Source organism: Hakea prostrata, chromosome 2 (genome assembly GCF_041222555.1).
Source record: "Hakea prostrata isolate BN-2017 chromosome 2, UWA_Hpros_2, whole genome shotgun sequence".
NCBI classification, from domain to species: Eukaryota; Viridiplantae; Streptophyta; class Magnoliopsida; order Proteales; family Proteaceae; genus Hakea; species Hakea prostrata.
Window position 1 is genome coordinate 1,825,274 of NC_142601.1, and position 16,691 is coordinate 1,841,964.

The 16,691-nt window shown below is 37.2% G+C and overlaps 1 pseudogene; it reads right to left on the reverse strand.

Moving 5' to 3' along the window:
• Positions 1-7,709: 7,709 nt before the first annotated feature.
• LOC149023203 (cysteine-rich receptor-like protein kinase 10) lies at positions 7,710-12,417 on the reverse strand (annotated as a pseudogene).
• Between the last annotated feature and the right edge of the window lie 4,274 nt (positions 12,418-16,691).

Genomic DNA, 16,691 nt, shown 5'->3' on the forward strand with positions numbered 1-16,691 from the left:
CGCTTTAATTTGGGTGGCTTGTGGAATTTCTCTATCTTTCCCAACCGACCCCTTTCTTGAGGCTAGGGCAAATTGTTGGAAATAACAGAGATTGTTTCCGAGTTGATGATCAGAATGAACATACTTGATTGTATTGGAGGGAAGCTATGCATGCTGTGGAAGAAGAGAATAAGATGCAATCTTAAGTTTTGTCGCACAGGAGAGAATCGAATAGGTAAAAGACAAACGCATGGTTGGGACTTTGTTCGTGATTTGGGTCTGTAACAATGAAAATTTTTAAGTTTGACCTTCTCATGATTGCAAGATTCACTCTGCGAGTGACAAATTCAAAACAGAGTATATTTTTCAATCAGGTGACACTGACAACAAACTCATTCACCCAAAAAAAGTAATAAGGTGGCAAATTCCACGACATCATTCTTTGGCACGCAATAAAATAAAGGTGACAAATTCCAGTAAAAGCTTGGGTCAGGCTTATGATGGTCAAGTCAAGATTTTGGACTGTTGGATCTTAAATTTGACTATTGAATTTCAACCAACGAGATCGAAAATGCATGACTTGATGGTCCTGTACATCATACCCAAACAAATCTCAAAAATTCGACCATATCACTATGGCACGCAATCAGGTTATAAATTCATTCACCCAACAGAAATCAGGTGACAAATTCTTTTTTTTTTTTTTTTTTTTGGTAAACCAAGTGACAAATTCCACCATATCCTCCTGCATAATCGTCGGTTGTAGAGAGACCTCCTCCTCTTCAGGAAGAAACTGGTTGGAGACCTATCTGGTCTCATGTCTCAGGAAGAAACTGGTTGAAGAACTATCTGGAATTTGCATGTTTCTCGTCTATCTCATTTGAATTGGAAGCGTAAAAGCTTCCGTCAGATCTGAACTGAAACTTCTACTGGATGAAACCTGCTCGGAGGAGAGACTGAAAAGGTGATTTGTTATTATTTATTTCGTATTAATTAATATTAAAGGTGCTATTAAGATATTGTATACATAATAGTATATGCTTCAGTTGCGTTCCTGAAGAAATGATCTTCAGATGCGAAAGTTTCATGAGGTTGCGTTCACATGCTCCATGACCATGACCTACGTTTTTCATTTCGATCTTTTTGTGAGAGTGTGCATGACGGATTTGAACCATTTTCTATGCTAAATCAAGATTCTATAGAGCTGTTAGCCAATTAATCAATCTTAATTTTCTTTATTAAAAAAAAATGAAAAGAAACTTGAATCCTGGCTTTAATCAATCCAATAGCTTTGACGCTTTCCCAGCATAGAGCTGTCTTAGAGCTAGCTGGAATCCTTGAAGGGTTTATGTATGAGATACACATCTCTAGTTTATGAGGTAGCTTTAATTCATTATATCCGATATGTCAACTCAGTCAGTCATATATGAATGGTGTTGGCCTCTCGAAACAGGCATTTTTGGAGAGTGGATTTTTGCTGGCGGCTACACGGATATCGTATGCGCAGGTGCCAGATTCTGACACTTGTCCACATTTGAATCTGATGGTTCAAATAATCAGGGTTATGTGCTCTTGAGGACCGTTAGTCAACCCCAAGGTCTTGGCTGCAAGCAACATGTGTATTTGAGGCACGGTATAGATCATGTTCTTGCTTCTTAGTTAATTAAATTAAAAGATTGGGCATCCTTATTTGGTATTGGCCGATTCATTCACCAGTTGAGACCAAACCTTCGTGCTTAGTGCAAATTGGCATAACAAATTCCATTATGCTTGGAGTGTTTGTTGTAGTTTTTGGATTGAGCACTTCTATCCTGGAATTTTATTAGGTCCATTCAAGATAAGGAAATGGGCCATCAATTACCCTCTAAGTGAATGACACATGTCCATCAGTCGCATCAAAGTATTAAAATTAAATTGAAATTAAAAAAAAAAATCTATTTATTAATTCTTAACGCAACCTTTAGATGTGATTGATGGATATGTGTTCTTTATCTAGAGGAAAATGGATAGTCTATTTTTGACAAAGAAATTGACCTAACAAAATTCCCTTTTACTAGGGGAGGACGTAATTGAAATTTCCACTGCCCATTCTTGGTTGACTTTGTAGGACGATTGTTTTCTATTTTTTTTCTCTCAACATTCCACCTTGACCATTGACAACATCTTTCATTCACATTTTGATTTCTTAATTTAAGTTTAAGTAAAGAAATGTTAATATCAAGCGTGATAAGGAAGATTTTCTATAGTTGTCCTTAATCTAAATTATTTTTATATGATCTCTTCTTTCCATTTAAATTATTTTCATATGATCTCCTCCTTATATTTTATTATTTTCCTACTTTAGCTTGATTGTTTCATTTATAGTATATTTGAGATCTTTGAAATCTTATCGTAACAGAATGGGATGTTATTTATTTGAGAATTCTCCTTTATGAAAGTCACCCAATTGTTTTTCCAATTAAAGTCTCATTTTATTAGTTGAAGGAAAATTAAAGAAAAGCCTTCCTTAATATTTTCTTTTGACTTGGGTTTCAGGAATTTGTCTTGAACTTGTGATCAACTATGGTATTTGCGACACTACCAATCTGGCCTGATGGCCTTAAAAAAAATCCAGATCACCTTCCCATTAGGAGAGAATAATATGTTTTTTGATGGCTTTTGACCATAAAAAGGAATGGGTTCACTAAATTCTTATTTTCATTACTTTTTAATATTTATATATTAGACTTATCTTGTATTTTTGTGTTAAAAAAAAACTGAAGAAGAGGTGATGTCACACCCCACCGCAAACCGGGATGGGGGGGGGGGGGGGAGGGGGGGGGGGGTGATACACCGCAAGATCTAGGTTCAGTGACAAATCCATACAAAACATGATATAGCATAATTAAATGGACAAGAATAAATCAAGTTCAAGTAATAAATTATCAAAATAGAAATAATGGTTACAGTCATCCATTACTTCAAAATAAAAATATAACATCAGAGTTTTGAAAAGAAAAGAGAGTAGTTTTCAACGCAGCGGAAAACTAAACTAGACTAGTTTTCTAATGGAATCCCACCCAAAAGAATAGTCTTGATACTGGCATGAAGCTCCATGTGCATCCACTTCTTCTTCGGTCACTCCTTCAAGAAGATATACTAGCAACGAATCCTCCATTTGGAAGAAGTCCTCATCACCTGCAGTATAATCTAATAGAAAAAGACATATAAAAGGAATGAGTTCAAAGTAACTCAGGTGAGGTCAACTCAACATCATATCACACATTCATTCTTAAGATTCCACACCACACATATAACATGAATATCAATAATGTAATTAATGACAATGATATGATATGTGAATGATTATGCTCCTAACTCTATCATGAAGTCTCTATGGTAGACACGCATTAAGTCATACACCGGTCTTCTTTGGGCGGTCTCATCACTCTTCCCTCACGGCACTCAAGCACGTCTGTTGGGTTCTCCGCGGTTGTTGTGTAAAGTCTTGTCAAGCCATGGTTGGGGATTAGGTCACCACTCTCTCACATCACCATTGGTATAAGATCTGGCGCGTATCAAGGATAATCTTAGGCCCAATGCAAAGTCATATGGTCTCGTACTACATATGGTCCGGATATTTCCCCTCACGCCTAGTGCTCTGTTGGTTCAATACCTTCCCACCTATGAATGGAATCCTCAATGGAGGCATCTGTTGGACCCCATTCATTAACCCCGGTGGTCATCCACATATAATGGACAGGATGATCTCCATGTCCTCTCACGGGTCATTTCACCGGTCTTGAGCGTCCATGAGCCCTTATCTATTATGTGCAACCCTACCTCTCTATGATGATAGTGGGCCCGCTTGACATACGGGACCCGGACCACTAACATCACGGGTTAACCGGCTTCAATACCCCCCGCCGAAAGGGTAGTAATACTCATGAGGTCACCTAACCAAACACTTCTAGACATGCCCTAAATATGTAAATTAGTAATCGGGAAAGAGCCAAGGGCACCATAGGAATGCGTCCCATACCGCCTCCTTTGGTATCCTATGGCAGAAATGCCAAAAAGGCATTCCCCATTCCCAACTACAATATAAGCAATCATATAATATCACTAGGGCAATGGGTGAACCCACAACCCTAGTAGAAAATACAAGGTAGAAGAAATAATAATATTTCTCCTCTCATACAATCACATTCCATTTCATAACAACAATAATAGATTTCAAAGCAAGGAGCAACATCAGAAGTAATAATAAACATAGATTATAGCAATTCATATTTAACAAAAGACATAAAATAACCACAAAATAATACTAAAGCAATACAAGATATCAATAATGAAAAGTAACTAATATCATTACACATGTAATATAAAGTTAAGTATATTCCTCACCTTTTACTTTGTTCTTCCTCCAATGATCAATAATTCCTTCTCACAAATTAGTGACTAAAGATATATTAACCTATTTATGCAAAAGAAATAATTATCACAAATTAGAGCCAATTTGGGTTTCAAATGATATCTTAAAATCTTCCCACAAAAACCCAAATCTGAAAACTAGGTTAAAAAGGATAGTTCTCAACCTCACTAGTGAATGGTCACTAATTTGCCACCAACTCAAAGTCTAAACGAAACGAAACTTTGGGAGAATCTAATTGGAAACAAAAGGATCCTACGGGTACCTTCAATTTTATTAAATTTGACCAAAATCAAAATGCCCCAAATTTGGCTCTCATAAATCACCCGTGGGTGACCTAGAGAGTCAAATTCTAAAATCTTTTGCAAGGAGATAAAGCATTACTCCCAAACTCAAGGGAAACATTAATATAAAAAAATATAAGCATCTAGGGTACCTAACATTATTCCCTTTCACAGATCCCTCAATAGAAGAGAAAAGATATCACTCCCACAAACTAGGAAGGGACATTAATACAATAAAGGAAAGCAATACCTAACAACCTTCCCTTTCAAGATTCCTTAAAAGGAAAGGAGAGAAGATACTCACAAAATTGTGAGTAAGAGAAGCATTAAAGAAACTAACCTTTCGTAATGATTTTGCGAAGATTCGGATCACAGACACCTTCGGAAGAATGGAAATCGCTCCTCTATTTCGTTTATCCTTTTCTCCAAAGCCTCCGCCTCTTTCTAGCCTCCAAAAATGCGTTTACGGATGAGATAAAACATAAATAGGGTTTAAAAATCCGAATTTCTAATTTTGCCCCTAAATAGAAAATAGGGTGGGGGTTGGTTCACCTAAACGGCTCAAACTTCTGGCTCATGGTTGGACCCCCAAACGAACTCCGATTTTGATGATCTTTGGCTCGTTGGAAAGGTCTTTCGACGATCTTCGATTTGGTACATTATTTGCATCAATCGGATTCTCCATCACTGATCTACAGATATTACAAAATTACCCTTTTTACACTATCGAGACTAATTTTCTCTCTTCACTTAAACTCTAGGAGAGTTTTTGAGTCATTATAAGGGTCATCTACCAACATTTGTTTAATTTCCAATCCTTCGGGCTCGAATTGAATGGTCCACAATTGTCGCCTAATCAAGGCCCAGGTTCTCGGTCTTAAAACCACGGGTTAAAGGGGTAGAAATGGGGGGTTTGGGGGGGGGCCCAAAAAAAAAAAAAAATCCACATCCTTCCCTTCCCTTTTTTTTTTTTTTTAAAAAAAATAAAAAAAAAAAATAAAATTTTTTTTTTTGGTGTGCCCGTGGTGTGGTGTTTTTTTTTTTTTTTCCTCTTTTTTTTTTTTTTTTTTTTTTTTTTTTTTTTTTTATTTTTTAATAAAAAAAAAAAAAAAGGTAGAGTATCCAACTCAGCTTTGAACTACAAAATGGACGATTTGAGTAAAATTAACTAACAGAATTTAGGGTTAGGTTTAAGCACGAGGTTGCTTAAAGCATTACACCCTGAGTATCTAGTTTGGAATACCCAGACCGTTGCTTTCATCTAGTACTTATAGAATAAATACTGATATCTATTGGTAATTGGACTCTCATACAAAGGCCCATTCCACCATTAGATCGTAACTAATCTGATGGCTCATATTAGAACATAAGTTAAGTATGACTCAAATACCTCAACAATAAGTTATATGCGATCAAGCGTGGCATGGAGACTGCTTGTGAAATGGGTTTGACGATGATAGAAATTCGATCTGATTCCATGGTGGCCATCCAATCTATTCAAGGACATTTTTCTACATCTTGGAGGGTTGTTGATTTGATCATGGAAATTAGGGAGTTAAGGGATGGTTTTTTTATATGTAATTTTGTTCATCATGTTCGGGAGATTAACGTTTGTGCGGACTTCCTGGCAGGTTTCCTTAATACCTCCCAAGAAATCCATCTAGCTGCAGATGCTCTTCCGTTAGCTCTTTCTGTTTTTGTTCGGGATGATGCTAATGGTAAGAAATTCTTCAGAATGTAATTTTCTTTCTTTTTTTCTCTTTATTTAATCAAAGCTCCCTTTCTCCAAAAAAATACCTCAACAATAAGTTGGGTATAACTTGAGTACCTCAACACAAATTGGGTATGATTCAAATACCTCAACACTATTTATATTGACTTTACACATGCATGAATGAGGTTATATCAATGTAAAGAACAATGATAAAATTTTTACCAAAAACATTGAAAAACGCTAGAAAGCATTGTGTGACTATCCAGAATTATACGAGGAGTTGAACTTTGGTTCCTCCTAATAGTTAATAATAAAGCTCTGAAAAAATAAAAAGAATGTCATCTGACTGAAATGTAAATGAAAGAAAATGTGGATTTGAGTCAAGAAAGCCCTATTACCAGCAGTTACCTAGAGAATGAGGAAACTTCTGGCCTGAGGCTTTTTAGTTTTTGAGTGAAAAGTCAACTAGAATTGAACGAAAATTAAAAAAAGGAAGAGTCATCTGGAAGCCTTCTATGGTGACCTTACTAGGCATGCATCTGATGCAATTATAGAGAGGTTACAGTTTTGATCTCTTCTGCTACGGCATCCAGAGTCATGATAACAGAAAGGGTCTATTTGCAGGTAAGATCATTGAGATACTTCTTACTAACAAGGCTCATGTTCCAAAAAGATGGATGAATGGCATCCATTCAAGATACAACAGAGAACGATACAATGGAGAACACATCGTTGCTGGCTTGGACATCGAATGGAAACCCTGTTGGTTGGATCAGTGAGCGAAAAAATTGTTACTTTTTTTTTTGGATGAATAGAAAATTTTAACTTTGTAGCTCTGTATCGTCAATAAAGCTTAGGGCTGACCATGGGCTTCATTGCAGTAACACTGCTGATATACGAGAATTGGCAAAGAACCGGTCAACTCCGAAGGTCAGGATTGAAGAATCATGCTTATGAAGTGGTGTGGCTTGCATGAGTTTAGATCGTCTCCTTGAAGAAATCTCTCAATGGGAACTAATCATGTGGAATAATTTAATCAAAAAATTAAAGTAAATCCAATGAATACCCTTAAGCCTGATATGTAACCACAAGAAAATATGCAATTACAAAAGTGAATTACATAATTTATTTTAGATAATTTATATTAAAATAGATACAACCATATACATTTTCACATGTAACCTTAATAGTATATATACAAATATATCTTATTATCTTTTGATGCTGTTGAGTTTAATAATGATTCAAAAACCATGAAGCTCTAATACTAGTGCTTTCACACACAATCTCCTTTCTTGATGGACTACCATCCCCATGTATCTCACCGGGGGGTTAGTTCAATGCTAGATTCGTCAATGATAGACCTCTGTGTTGACTTGGTTGTGGATAGAACTTGCTCTCTTACCCACGAATCATTCTGAGAGGAAGATCCTTCTGCATCTCTCATGCTATAAAAGAAAAAAGCTGGTGGTGATGGTACTGGGAGAGTGACAGATGAGCTATTGAACATGAGATCAACTGAAGCCATGGTGGGTCTGTCTGCAGGATTTTCTTGAACACATAGAAATCCAATATGGATGCATCGCATCAATTCACTTATCGAACAATCTTCTCTCAGAGTTGTATCTATCAACTCCAAGGGTTTGTTTGCCTTCCAATTTTTCCATGCCTACACACATTCAAACAAAACCACAGACAGGTCATTCAATTTGTTTATCAGAGTCAAAAAATGATAATAATTGACTAGAACTTTAGTTACTTATATATTGTGCTATATTCAAAAGTATTGGATAAAACCAAGTTAAGCTCAAGTTTAAGTTAGTTTCATCTCGTATTGGAATAGCCTAACACAAACTGGCTCATGACAAAGTGTGTGGCAGTTAGGTAGGCACTGCAATGAGCTTCTGAGATGGCTTTACTCTTGTATACTGGTTAATCCTTCAGTGGACTGAGCAAGTGCTACACATCCTCTTTTAGACCTAGAGGTACTAAACTCTTGGTATCATACTTTCATAATTGCAGATCACCACAGATACATTTTCGGTTTTCTACACTGTTGAGTCCATCACTTTACAATAAACAAAAATGATCTTGAGAACTCCAGGGCTCCTTCAGGTTCACTGAAAATGCTCCTCTCCCTCCCCCAACCAAAAAAAAAATTAAAAAATAAATCAATAAATAAAAACCTATTTTCGATATTGTCTCATTCTAGCTAATGCAATGGTTGTTTCTTTTTCCAGCCTTTACGTATTGATCATTTAATTTAGTTTACATGGATCATTGATTATTACCTTCTTGCTGATGATGTGTTTCTTATTCTGAACTTTTACCTATTGATCACTAACTTAAAAGAGGACCATTGAGTAGAGAAGTTGTGGCTTGGAAAGAGGATGTAGAAATGATTTATTTTAGGCAGCCCAAACTACTGGAAGAATGCTTCTGAGCAGGTTACCTTAAGAATTCGCTTGTACTTATAGTGATATTGGTTCTTACTTGAACAAAAAAGGAAAGAAACAAAAGATATTGGTTCTCACTACTAATAAAAGAAAGCAAATTAATTACATCCAGAATTAACACTTACAAAGCTAATGAGGTCCTCAGAGTGCTCCGATTGATAAAAGCTGCTGTTCTTCCGACCACTCACAATCTCCAAGAGTAAGACCCCAAAGCTAAAGACATCTGACTTTACTGAGAATAACCCATGCATTGCATACTCTGGAGCCATATATCCACTGCAGTCCATCTCAACACATTTAGTTATTACTGTTAGGTTATGAAGAATTTTATTTTAGTTTGTAGTCAATGAAGATAATAGTTAAAAAATTTGAACAAACCAAACTATACTATCAAATTTACTGAAGAACCGAATGAATGTAATAAAGTTCATTGCATATTCAAAATTATGGTTCTTTAATTTACTCCTCTTTAACTCCACCTAGAAAAACTGAAGAATATTTTATCAATTTCTACGACATTTAGCAAAACTCTTGAATGATAACTAAACATCAACAGGTTAATAGCATATTGACTTACTATGTTCCAACAATCTTATTCGTATTTTCAGTTTCATCAACTACAGAAAGCCTTGCCAGGCCGAAATCTGAAATTTTTGGGTTCATCTTCTCGTCTAACAAGATATTGCTGGCTTTGAGATCTCGATGTATAATTTTAAGTCAAGATTCTTCATGAAGATAGAGAAGCCCTCGAGCAATCCCTCTTATTATTTGAAGACGTTTTTTCCACTCCAAATGTGCACGTTTGATTGGATCTGCATGTCCACACAAATAAAAAGTTCAAGTCAAGATTTAAGTACTGGTGAGTACTTGCACTTCTGCATGCACTTGCGAAATTGAAGAATTAATTAGATCTCATAGCCATGTTTCATGCCAAAATAAAGGATGCATAAATGGCTTTGAATGAGATCCCTTACGTTTTCTTATTCATTATCTGTTGTAAAAAGTTACTTTTTTCTACAGCCAGAAATCATAATGTGTTTATACCTTCCATCTGAGTATAGAAAATACTTTTTGTTTTTCTCTAGCTAAGAACCTCATGAAATAGAAAGATATGCAATGGAAAAGGAAGCAAAGATAGTGCCCAACCAAAAAGAAAGTGATCAAGGCTTGAGTTTGGCAAGAATTCATAGACCAGGAGCTTTTCTGTTCCATGCAAGCTGAAGCCGAGGAGCCGTACCAGATTCTTGTGCTGCAACTTGGCCAATAGCTCCACCTCGTTCTTAAATTCTACTTCACCTTGTCCAGAATTCTTAGAAAGCCTCTTCACAGCAATTTCTTGTCCGTTCAAAAGCTTACCCTGTATACCATATTGTATTAAAGGATACTGGCAAAAGTTTGTACTTGTATATGGAGTGATTTACTACTCTGTCTTTGGGAATTCAATATGCAATCTTCAACAATGTAAATTAAGGATTTCTTTTATAGTCACACCATAGTTTTGCATCATTACCTTGAAGACAGGACCGAATCCACCTTGTCCAAGCTTATTCAATTCAGAGAAGTTGGATGTGGCAGCTCTTATTGTAATAAAGCTGAATTGTAAGGACTCCACCATGGTAATCTGACTGTAATCTTAAAACACACACCCAACCCCACCCAATAAAAGGGGGGAAATCACTAAAAGTGTTTCGATGAAAACATGCTGACAACTTTGTTAGTATGCATAGGTGATCAAAGCTTTATCTTTTCTTCGAGCCAGATTAGTTCTCTAGGGAGTTGAATATGTTACTTCCAAGGGATAAATAAATCAATTTTCTCCAAAAGAAAGTGCTCTGATGAAAACATGCTGACAATTTTATGCTGAGCATAGGTAGCCAAAAAGATAGGGATTTATATAGTGAAAACAATCCATTTTTCACATTTTTTTGGATGCAAAATTTTGGGGACATGGACAGCTGAATAAAATGTAAAAGGTAGAAGAGGATTTGAACTACAGTTACCTACCATTAGTATCACTCTTTGGCTTTCTCCGCTTACGTAAACATATATAGATGACAGAAAGAAGTATAATTCCAGCTATTGTTGCCAGGACAACAGTTACAATAATGATAACTGTTGATGAATTTGTCCCATTCCCTACAAAACCAAGATGTTTATTTTCATCTATGATATATGCCATTGAGTATACATTCAGGAATGTTTACTATACATTCCAAATACATCCTTTACTTTTTACCCATTGAATATTTGAAGAGGAGATCATCATGTTTAGAAAATACAATCTAGTTATTGGAACTATAGCAAAGGGATATTCATGCATACACCAAGTAAACTATGTTGAAGCTATGAGTAAACACAGCAGAATATTCTTTCAGAGATAGAGAACTAGGCATATAGAGCTTGGCACACATTCACACCATCTCAGATGACCATTTCATGAGATTTCAATCTACAGAAAGTCAAAGAGTTCTGTTAATCTCATTGAACACAGAGGGAGCCGAGGATTAGTTAAGACACTGCTGTGAATATCACTTGCTGCTGCCAACTAGTTCTCGTGCACTCGAGCTAACTACCAACAGAAAACAATTGTTTGGGTGCATCTTTAATTTTTTTCTTAATTACTTGCAACATGAAGATTACAGCCTTCTTAATCAATAGAAAGATAAAAAAAATATGAAGCCAAGTTTTCTGTAGTCTAATCATCCTGAGTAGAAAGGACTCGAAAATTGAAACAGTTATCGACTAGAACTCACAACAGCCATACCTGGTGGTGGTGAACCTGGTTTTGGTGAACCTGGTTGTGGTGGTGGCCCTGGTGGGTTTGGATCATAGAAAATATAGGTCTCAAATCTCACATTACAGCTTGGCATAAGAACTCTCCCGCCTGCATTTCCATCAATTCCAGTTGTTGTGATAACTCCCTTAGCTGCTGTTAAGCAGTTTAAGCAGTCGTATTGAGATATATCAGGGGTACACTGCACTAGCCCATATAGGTTAATGAAGTTATTATAATCTCGAGCAGCGTTTGCATACATAAGGGTGGAATACGGTGCCCGATTCAGAAGGTCATCAACTAATTGTGTCACATTCTGCCTAAACTGACTTGAATTGGTTGAGTTATTGGGATTCCACAGATAATAAGCGGGAGAAGTTTGCATGGTTGAGAGGATGGACGCCTGGTTTGAGTACTGTAACATGCATAAATCAAACCAAATGATACCCGTTACATTGTTGGGACAAGTTAATGTCACATTTCCTTGAGCAGCACTAACGCAAGCCTTACATTCTTGGGAGGTAAGATCGCCTCTGCACATATAGAGACCATAGATTTGATCGGAATTCTGGCCTAAGGATGTCTTGTAAAATCCATTACCGTTGGTAGCATTTGCAGATAGTTCAGTGAGTAGACGACCGAGGTTGGAACTGTATGTGCTGCCATCAATGTATGTATCTCCTGAACAGTCGTTCGCTACAAAATTTGGTTCTTGGGCGCTTTGGGTCAATGAACAGAGGAGGATGGAAGAAACAAGGAAGATGAGCAACCCAGCGAAATTCATCGCTTTTGGGTGGCTTCTGGAATTTCTCTATCTTTCCCAACCCCTTTCTTGAGGCTAGGGCAAATTGTTGCAAATAACAGAGATTGTTTCCGACTTGATGATCAGAATGAACATACTTGAATGTATTGGAGGGAAGCTATGCATGCAGGAGAACAAGAGAAGATGCAGGAGAGAGGCATGGTTGGACTTGGCTCGTGATTTGGGTAGACATTTAAGTTTGACCTTCGTAGTGATTGCAAGATTCACTCTGCAGATGACAAATTCAAACCAGAGTATATTCTTCAATCAAGTGACCACAAACTAATTCAACAAAAACAAGTAACCAAGGTGGCAAAATTCCACGGTATCATTCTTGGCACGGAATAACCATATCACTCTAGGCACGCAATATATATATATATATATATGACTTCTCCTAAATTCCTAATATGTCTTAGGTCATTTTAGTGGCATGATGCACATGGTTAAAATAATTGAGTGCACTTATATGTATTAATATGAGAATGAGTTTCTTCTTCACGCTTGGATCTTCTTGTTCTTCAGTCTTCATACTCAACTTGACTTATTCTTCATGTCCAATTTGACCGACCATTTCTTGGGACTTTGACCATCGTCACGAGTTAGGTCTTGCTTGGTGTTTTGATCAATCTTGCCATTATTCATGTTCTCCAGTTGACTTTTCTTTGCGGTTACCAAAAAAAATTGATTTTTCTAGGCTTGATCAATGTAAAACTCAATTTAAATACTAATGCTTTGTATTTGTTGTCATCAAAATTATTTAAGGCATTTAATTGAGGCTAATGTGGCATTGATGTGTCAATGCTGACATGACATTTTCCCTAATACATTTAATGGTATAGATGAAGAATATTTTTAGTAAAACCTAACTCTTGGAGACCATTGAAATGTCACGGTGGTCGACATGTTCAACAGAGTCAACCGTTCTAACTTGTGACATTGACATGGCAAGGATAATATGACCAAATAGTTCTCGGCTTGCATAGCTGATAATTCAACAGGTGCACCCCCCCAAGAAGTATGTTGCCGGAACTTTTCAAGTCCACATATCTTCTATCAGCTACATACAAAAAAGGCTTTTCTTAGGTGCCAAGCTCCTTCAAACCACCCCCCCTTGCTTAGAGGTGGTTGGGCATAACTCTCGAGTGCAAGTCGTTGACTTGGCCATGTTATCCTCTTGAGGACAGTTAGTCAACCCAAGGTCTTGGTTGCAAGCAACACGTGTCTAAGGCACCTATATAGATCAGAATCCGGATAGATATGTATTCTTCATTCAGAGGAAAATGGATGGTCTATTTCTGACAAGGAAATGGACCTAATACAATTCCCTTCCTTCTACCATGGGAGGACATAATTGAAATTCCACTACCCAATCTTGGTTGACTTTGTAGGATGACTGTTTCTTTTTCTTTCTTTTTTCTCCCAGTATTCCACCTTCACCATTGACAACAACTTTCATTGATGTTTTGATTTATTAGTTTAATTTAACTAGAGTAATGTTAATATCAGGCGTGATAAGGAAGATTTCTATAGTTGTCATTAATCTAAATTATATATGATCTCTTCTTTCCATTTGAATTATTTTTATATGATCTTCTCCTATTTTATTATTTTTCTACTTTACCTTGATTGTTTCATTTATCGAAGACGATGGGATGTTATTTATTTGAGAACTCTGCTTTATGAAAATCACTCAATTATTTCTCCAATTAAAGTCTCATCTTATTAGTTGAAGGAAAATCCTTTCTTAATATTTCCTTTTGACTTACATTGTAGGAATTTGTCTTAAACTTGTGATCAATTATGTTATTTTCAATACTAACAATCTGGCTCTAAAAAAAGAGTCCGAATCACCTTCCCATCAGGAGAGAACATTGTGTTTTCTTTATGGTTTTTGACCACATAAATAGGAATAAGCCTACTGAATTCTTATTTTTCATTACTTTTTAATATTTATACGTGAGATTCTCCCTCTATTTTTGTGATAAAAAAGACTGTAGAAGAAGTGATCTAGACTCAAGAAAAACTTGATCCATTTCCTCAATTGCCAGATTTTTTTTTTTGTTTTTTAAATATTCACGCAATTTAAGAGAATCATTTTTAAGTTCGGATCTTCTCTACGTGGGATTGGTGGATTATATTTTTCCCACATTTTTTGGGTAGAAATATTTTTCCCATATTCTTGTATCATATAGAAAGAAACCCACATCAAAGCCCATCATGGGCATGGAAGAGCTTGTTGGAAGGAAGGAAAGGTCTTAAAGCTGGACTATGTTGGAAGGTAGGTACAGGAGATACCATAGATTTGTGGGTGGATAACTGGATCCCAACTCTACCAAACTTTAGATTGAAGTCTAAGAAACCAGAAAATTGCCAAGTATATAAAGTTTCAGACCTCATTGATCAAGTGAACAGAATGTGGAAGAGGGAATTGATTTTTTCTATAATGTCTAGGGAGGAAGCGGAGGAGGTTCTCAAGATTAATCTAGGACTATTTCCCCAACAAGACTCACAATTCTGGGCGGCATCTTCAAATGGTCAATTTTCAGTGAAGTCTGCATATGATATACTTTGCAAACAGAGATTGGATGAATTAAAGCAAAAGGCCTCTTCTTCAAGACAGAAATCGTGGCTACAGGTGGAGGATGAAGTTTGGAACTCAATCTGGTCATGTAAGGCTCCCCCAAAAATTAGACAATTGTTATGGAGGGTGTGTGCGAAAGGCCTAGCAACAACTGAAGGCCTTCGGATTAGGAATATTGATGTGGATCCGTGTTGTCCTCGTTGTGGAGCAGATGTTGAAACAGAGAACCATATTTTCTTGGCTTGTCCTTTCGCACGTGCGGTGTGGTTTGGCTCTCCCTTGTCATTTGTGGTTCCTCCAGATGAAGATGTTGAAGTCCATAAATGGATACAGTCATGGAACTCTTTGAAAAGTTCTACAGGAAAAGATTTCGATCAAGTTCCCAGTTTGGCGGCCTTTCTAATATGGCAGATTTGGATTTCAAGGAATGATCTCATATTTAACAAGAAGATCATCTCGCCAGTGGAGACCATTGATAGAGCGGTATCACAATTTGGAGATTTCATAGAAGCCAACAAACCATTTGTGAGGGGAATCCAGATACAACAAAGGGAGAAAAGATCGGAGTGGAGGCCTCCTGATTGTGGCTGGGTGAAATTGAATTCAGACGCTGCTATGAAAGGAAATAAAGGCAAGTGTGGTTTGGGCTTCATTATTAGGGATTCTGAAAGGCAATGTAAGCTGGCGGTCTCTAAACCGGCCCAGGCCCAGACTCCTCTTGAAGCAGAAGCCATGGCATTAAGAGATGGAATGCTCTACACACTAGGAGAAGGATATGATTTTGTGATCCTAGAATCTGACTGTGCCGTGTTGATCAAGGCGATTAAGGCACAAGACACTCAGGGCCCATTGAGCAACCTCACGGTTTTGGATGATATTCTCTATCTAAAATCCATGTTCATTGAATGTAAAGCCCAACATGTTTTTAGGGAGAGTAACGCATGTGCGGACGCCCTATCCCGGAAGGCGCTATCTTCTTCGAGCGAGATAGTTTGGCCTAATTCCACTCCTTGGATCCTTTCTCTTATAGAATTGGACTCCTCGGTTGTAGCTCGCAATGTTCTTCTATAAATGAAGTTCTTTACAAAAAAAAAAAAAAACACCCAGAAAAAAAAAAGAACCCCACCCCCAACAAAAAAAAAAAAAAAAAAGAAAGAAAAAAAAAAAAAAAAAAAAATTTACACAAAAAAAAAAAAAAACCCGGTGGGGGGGGCACCCAACCCCACCCCCCCGCCCGGAAGGAAGAAGGCCCCCCCCCCCCCCCCCCCCCCCCCCCCCCCCCCCCCCCGCCGCAAAGAGGGGGGGGGGGGGTGTGACGGACCAAATCAATCTCTAACAGTCTGACCATGATCAGCTGTTAGAAATTTGATCTCAGTGGTCATATCAACTCAAGTCAGAAACGATTGAGAAAACAAAAATAGGGAATGTCAAGCCAGACTCCTCCAACTCCAACCCTGAAGCTAAAAAGCATACATTCATTTTAAAGAAGGAAACACCCAAAAGTAACATAAATTACATAAGCCCCTTCATAGAATCATAGCAAGTCAATCCTGTAATCCTGTTAGGAATTAACAATGCAGCAAAGTGGTTCACCAAAGGTGGGCTACATCCAAGGCCAAGCAATTAGTTCAGCTTTGCTCTTTCAATCATAATGAACAAGCCCTAACCTCATATCTATGTCTTGCAAG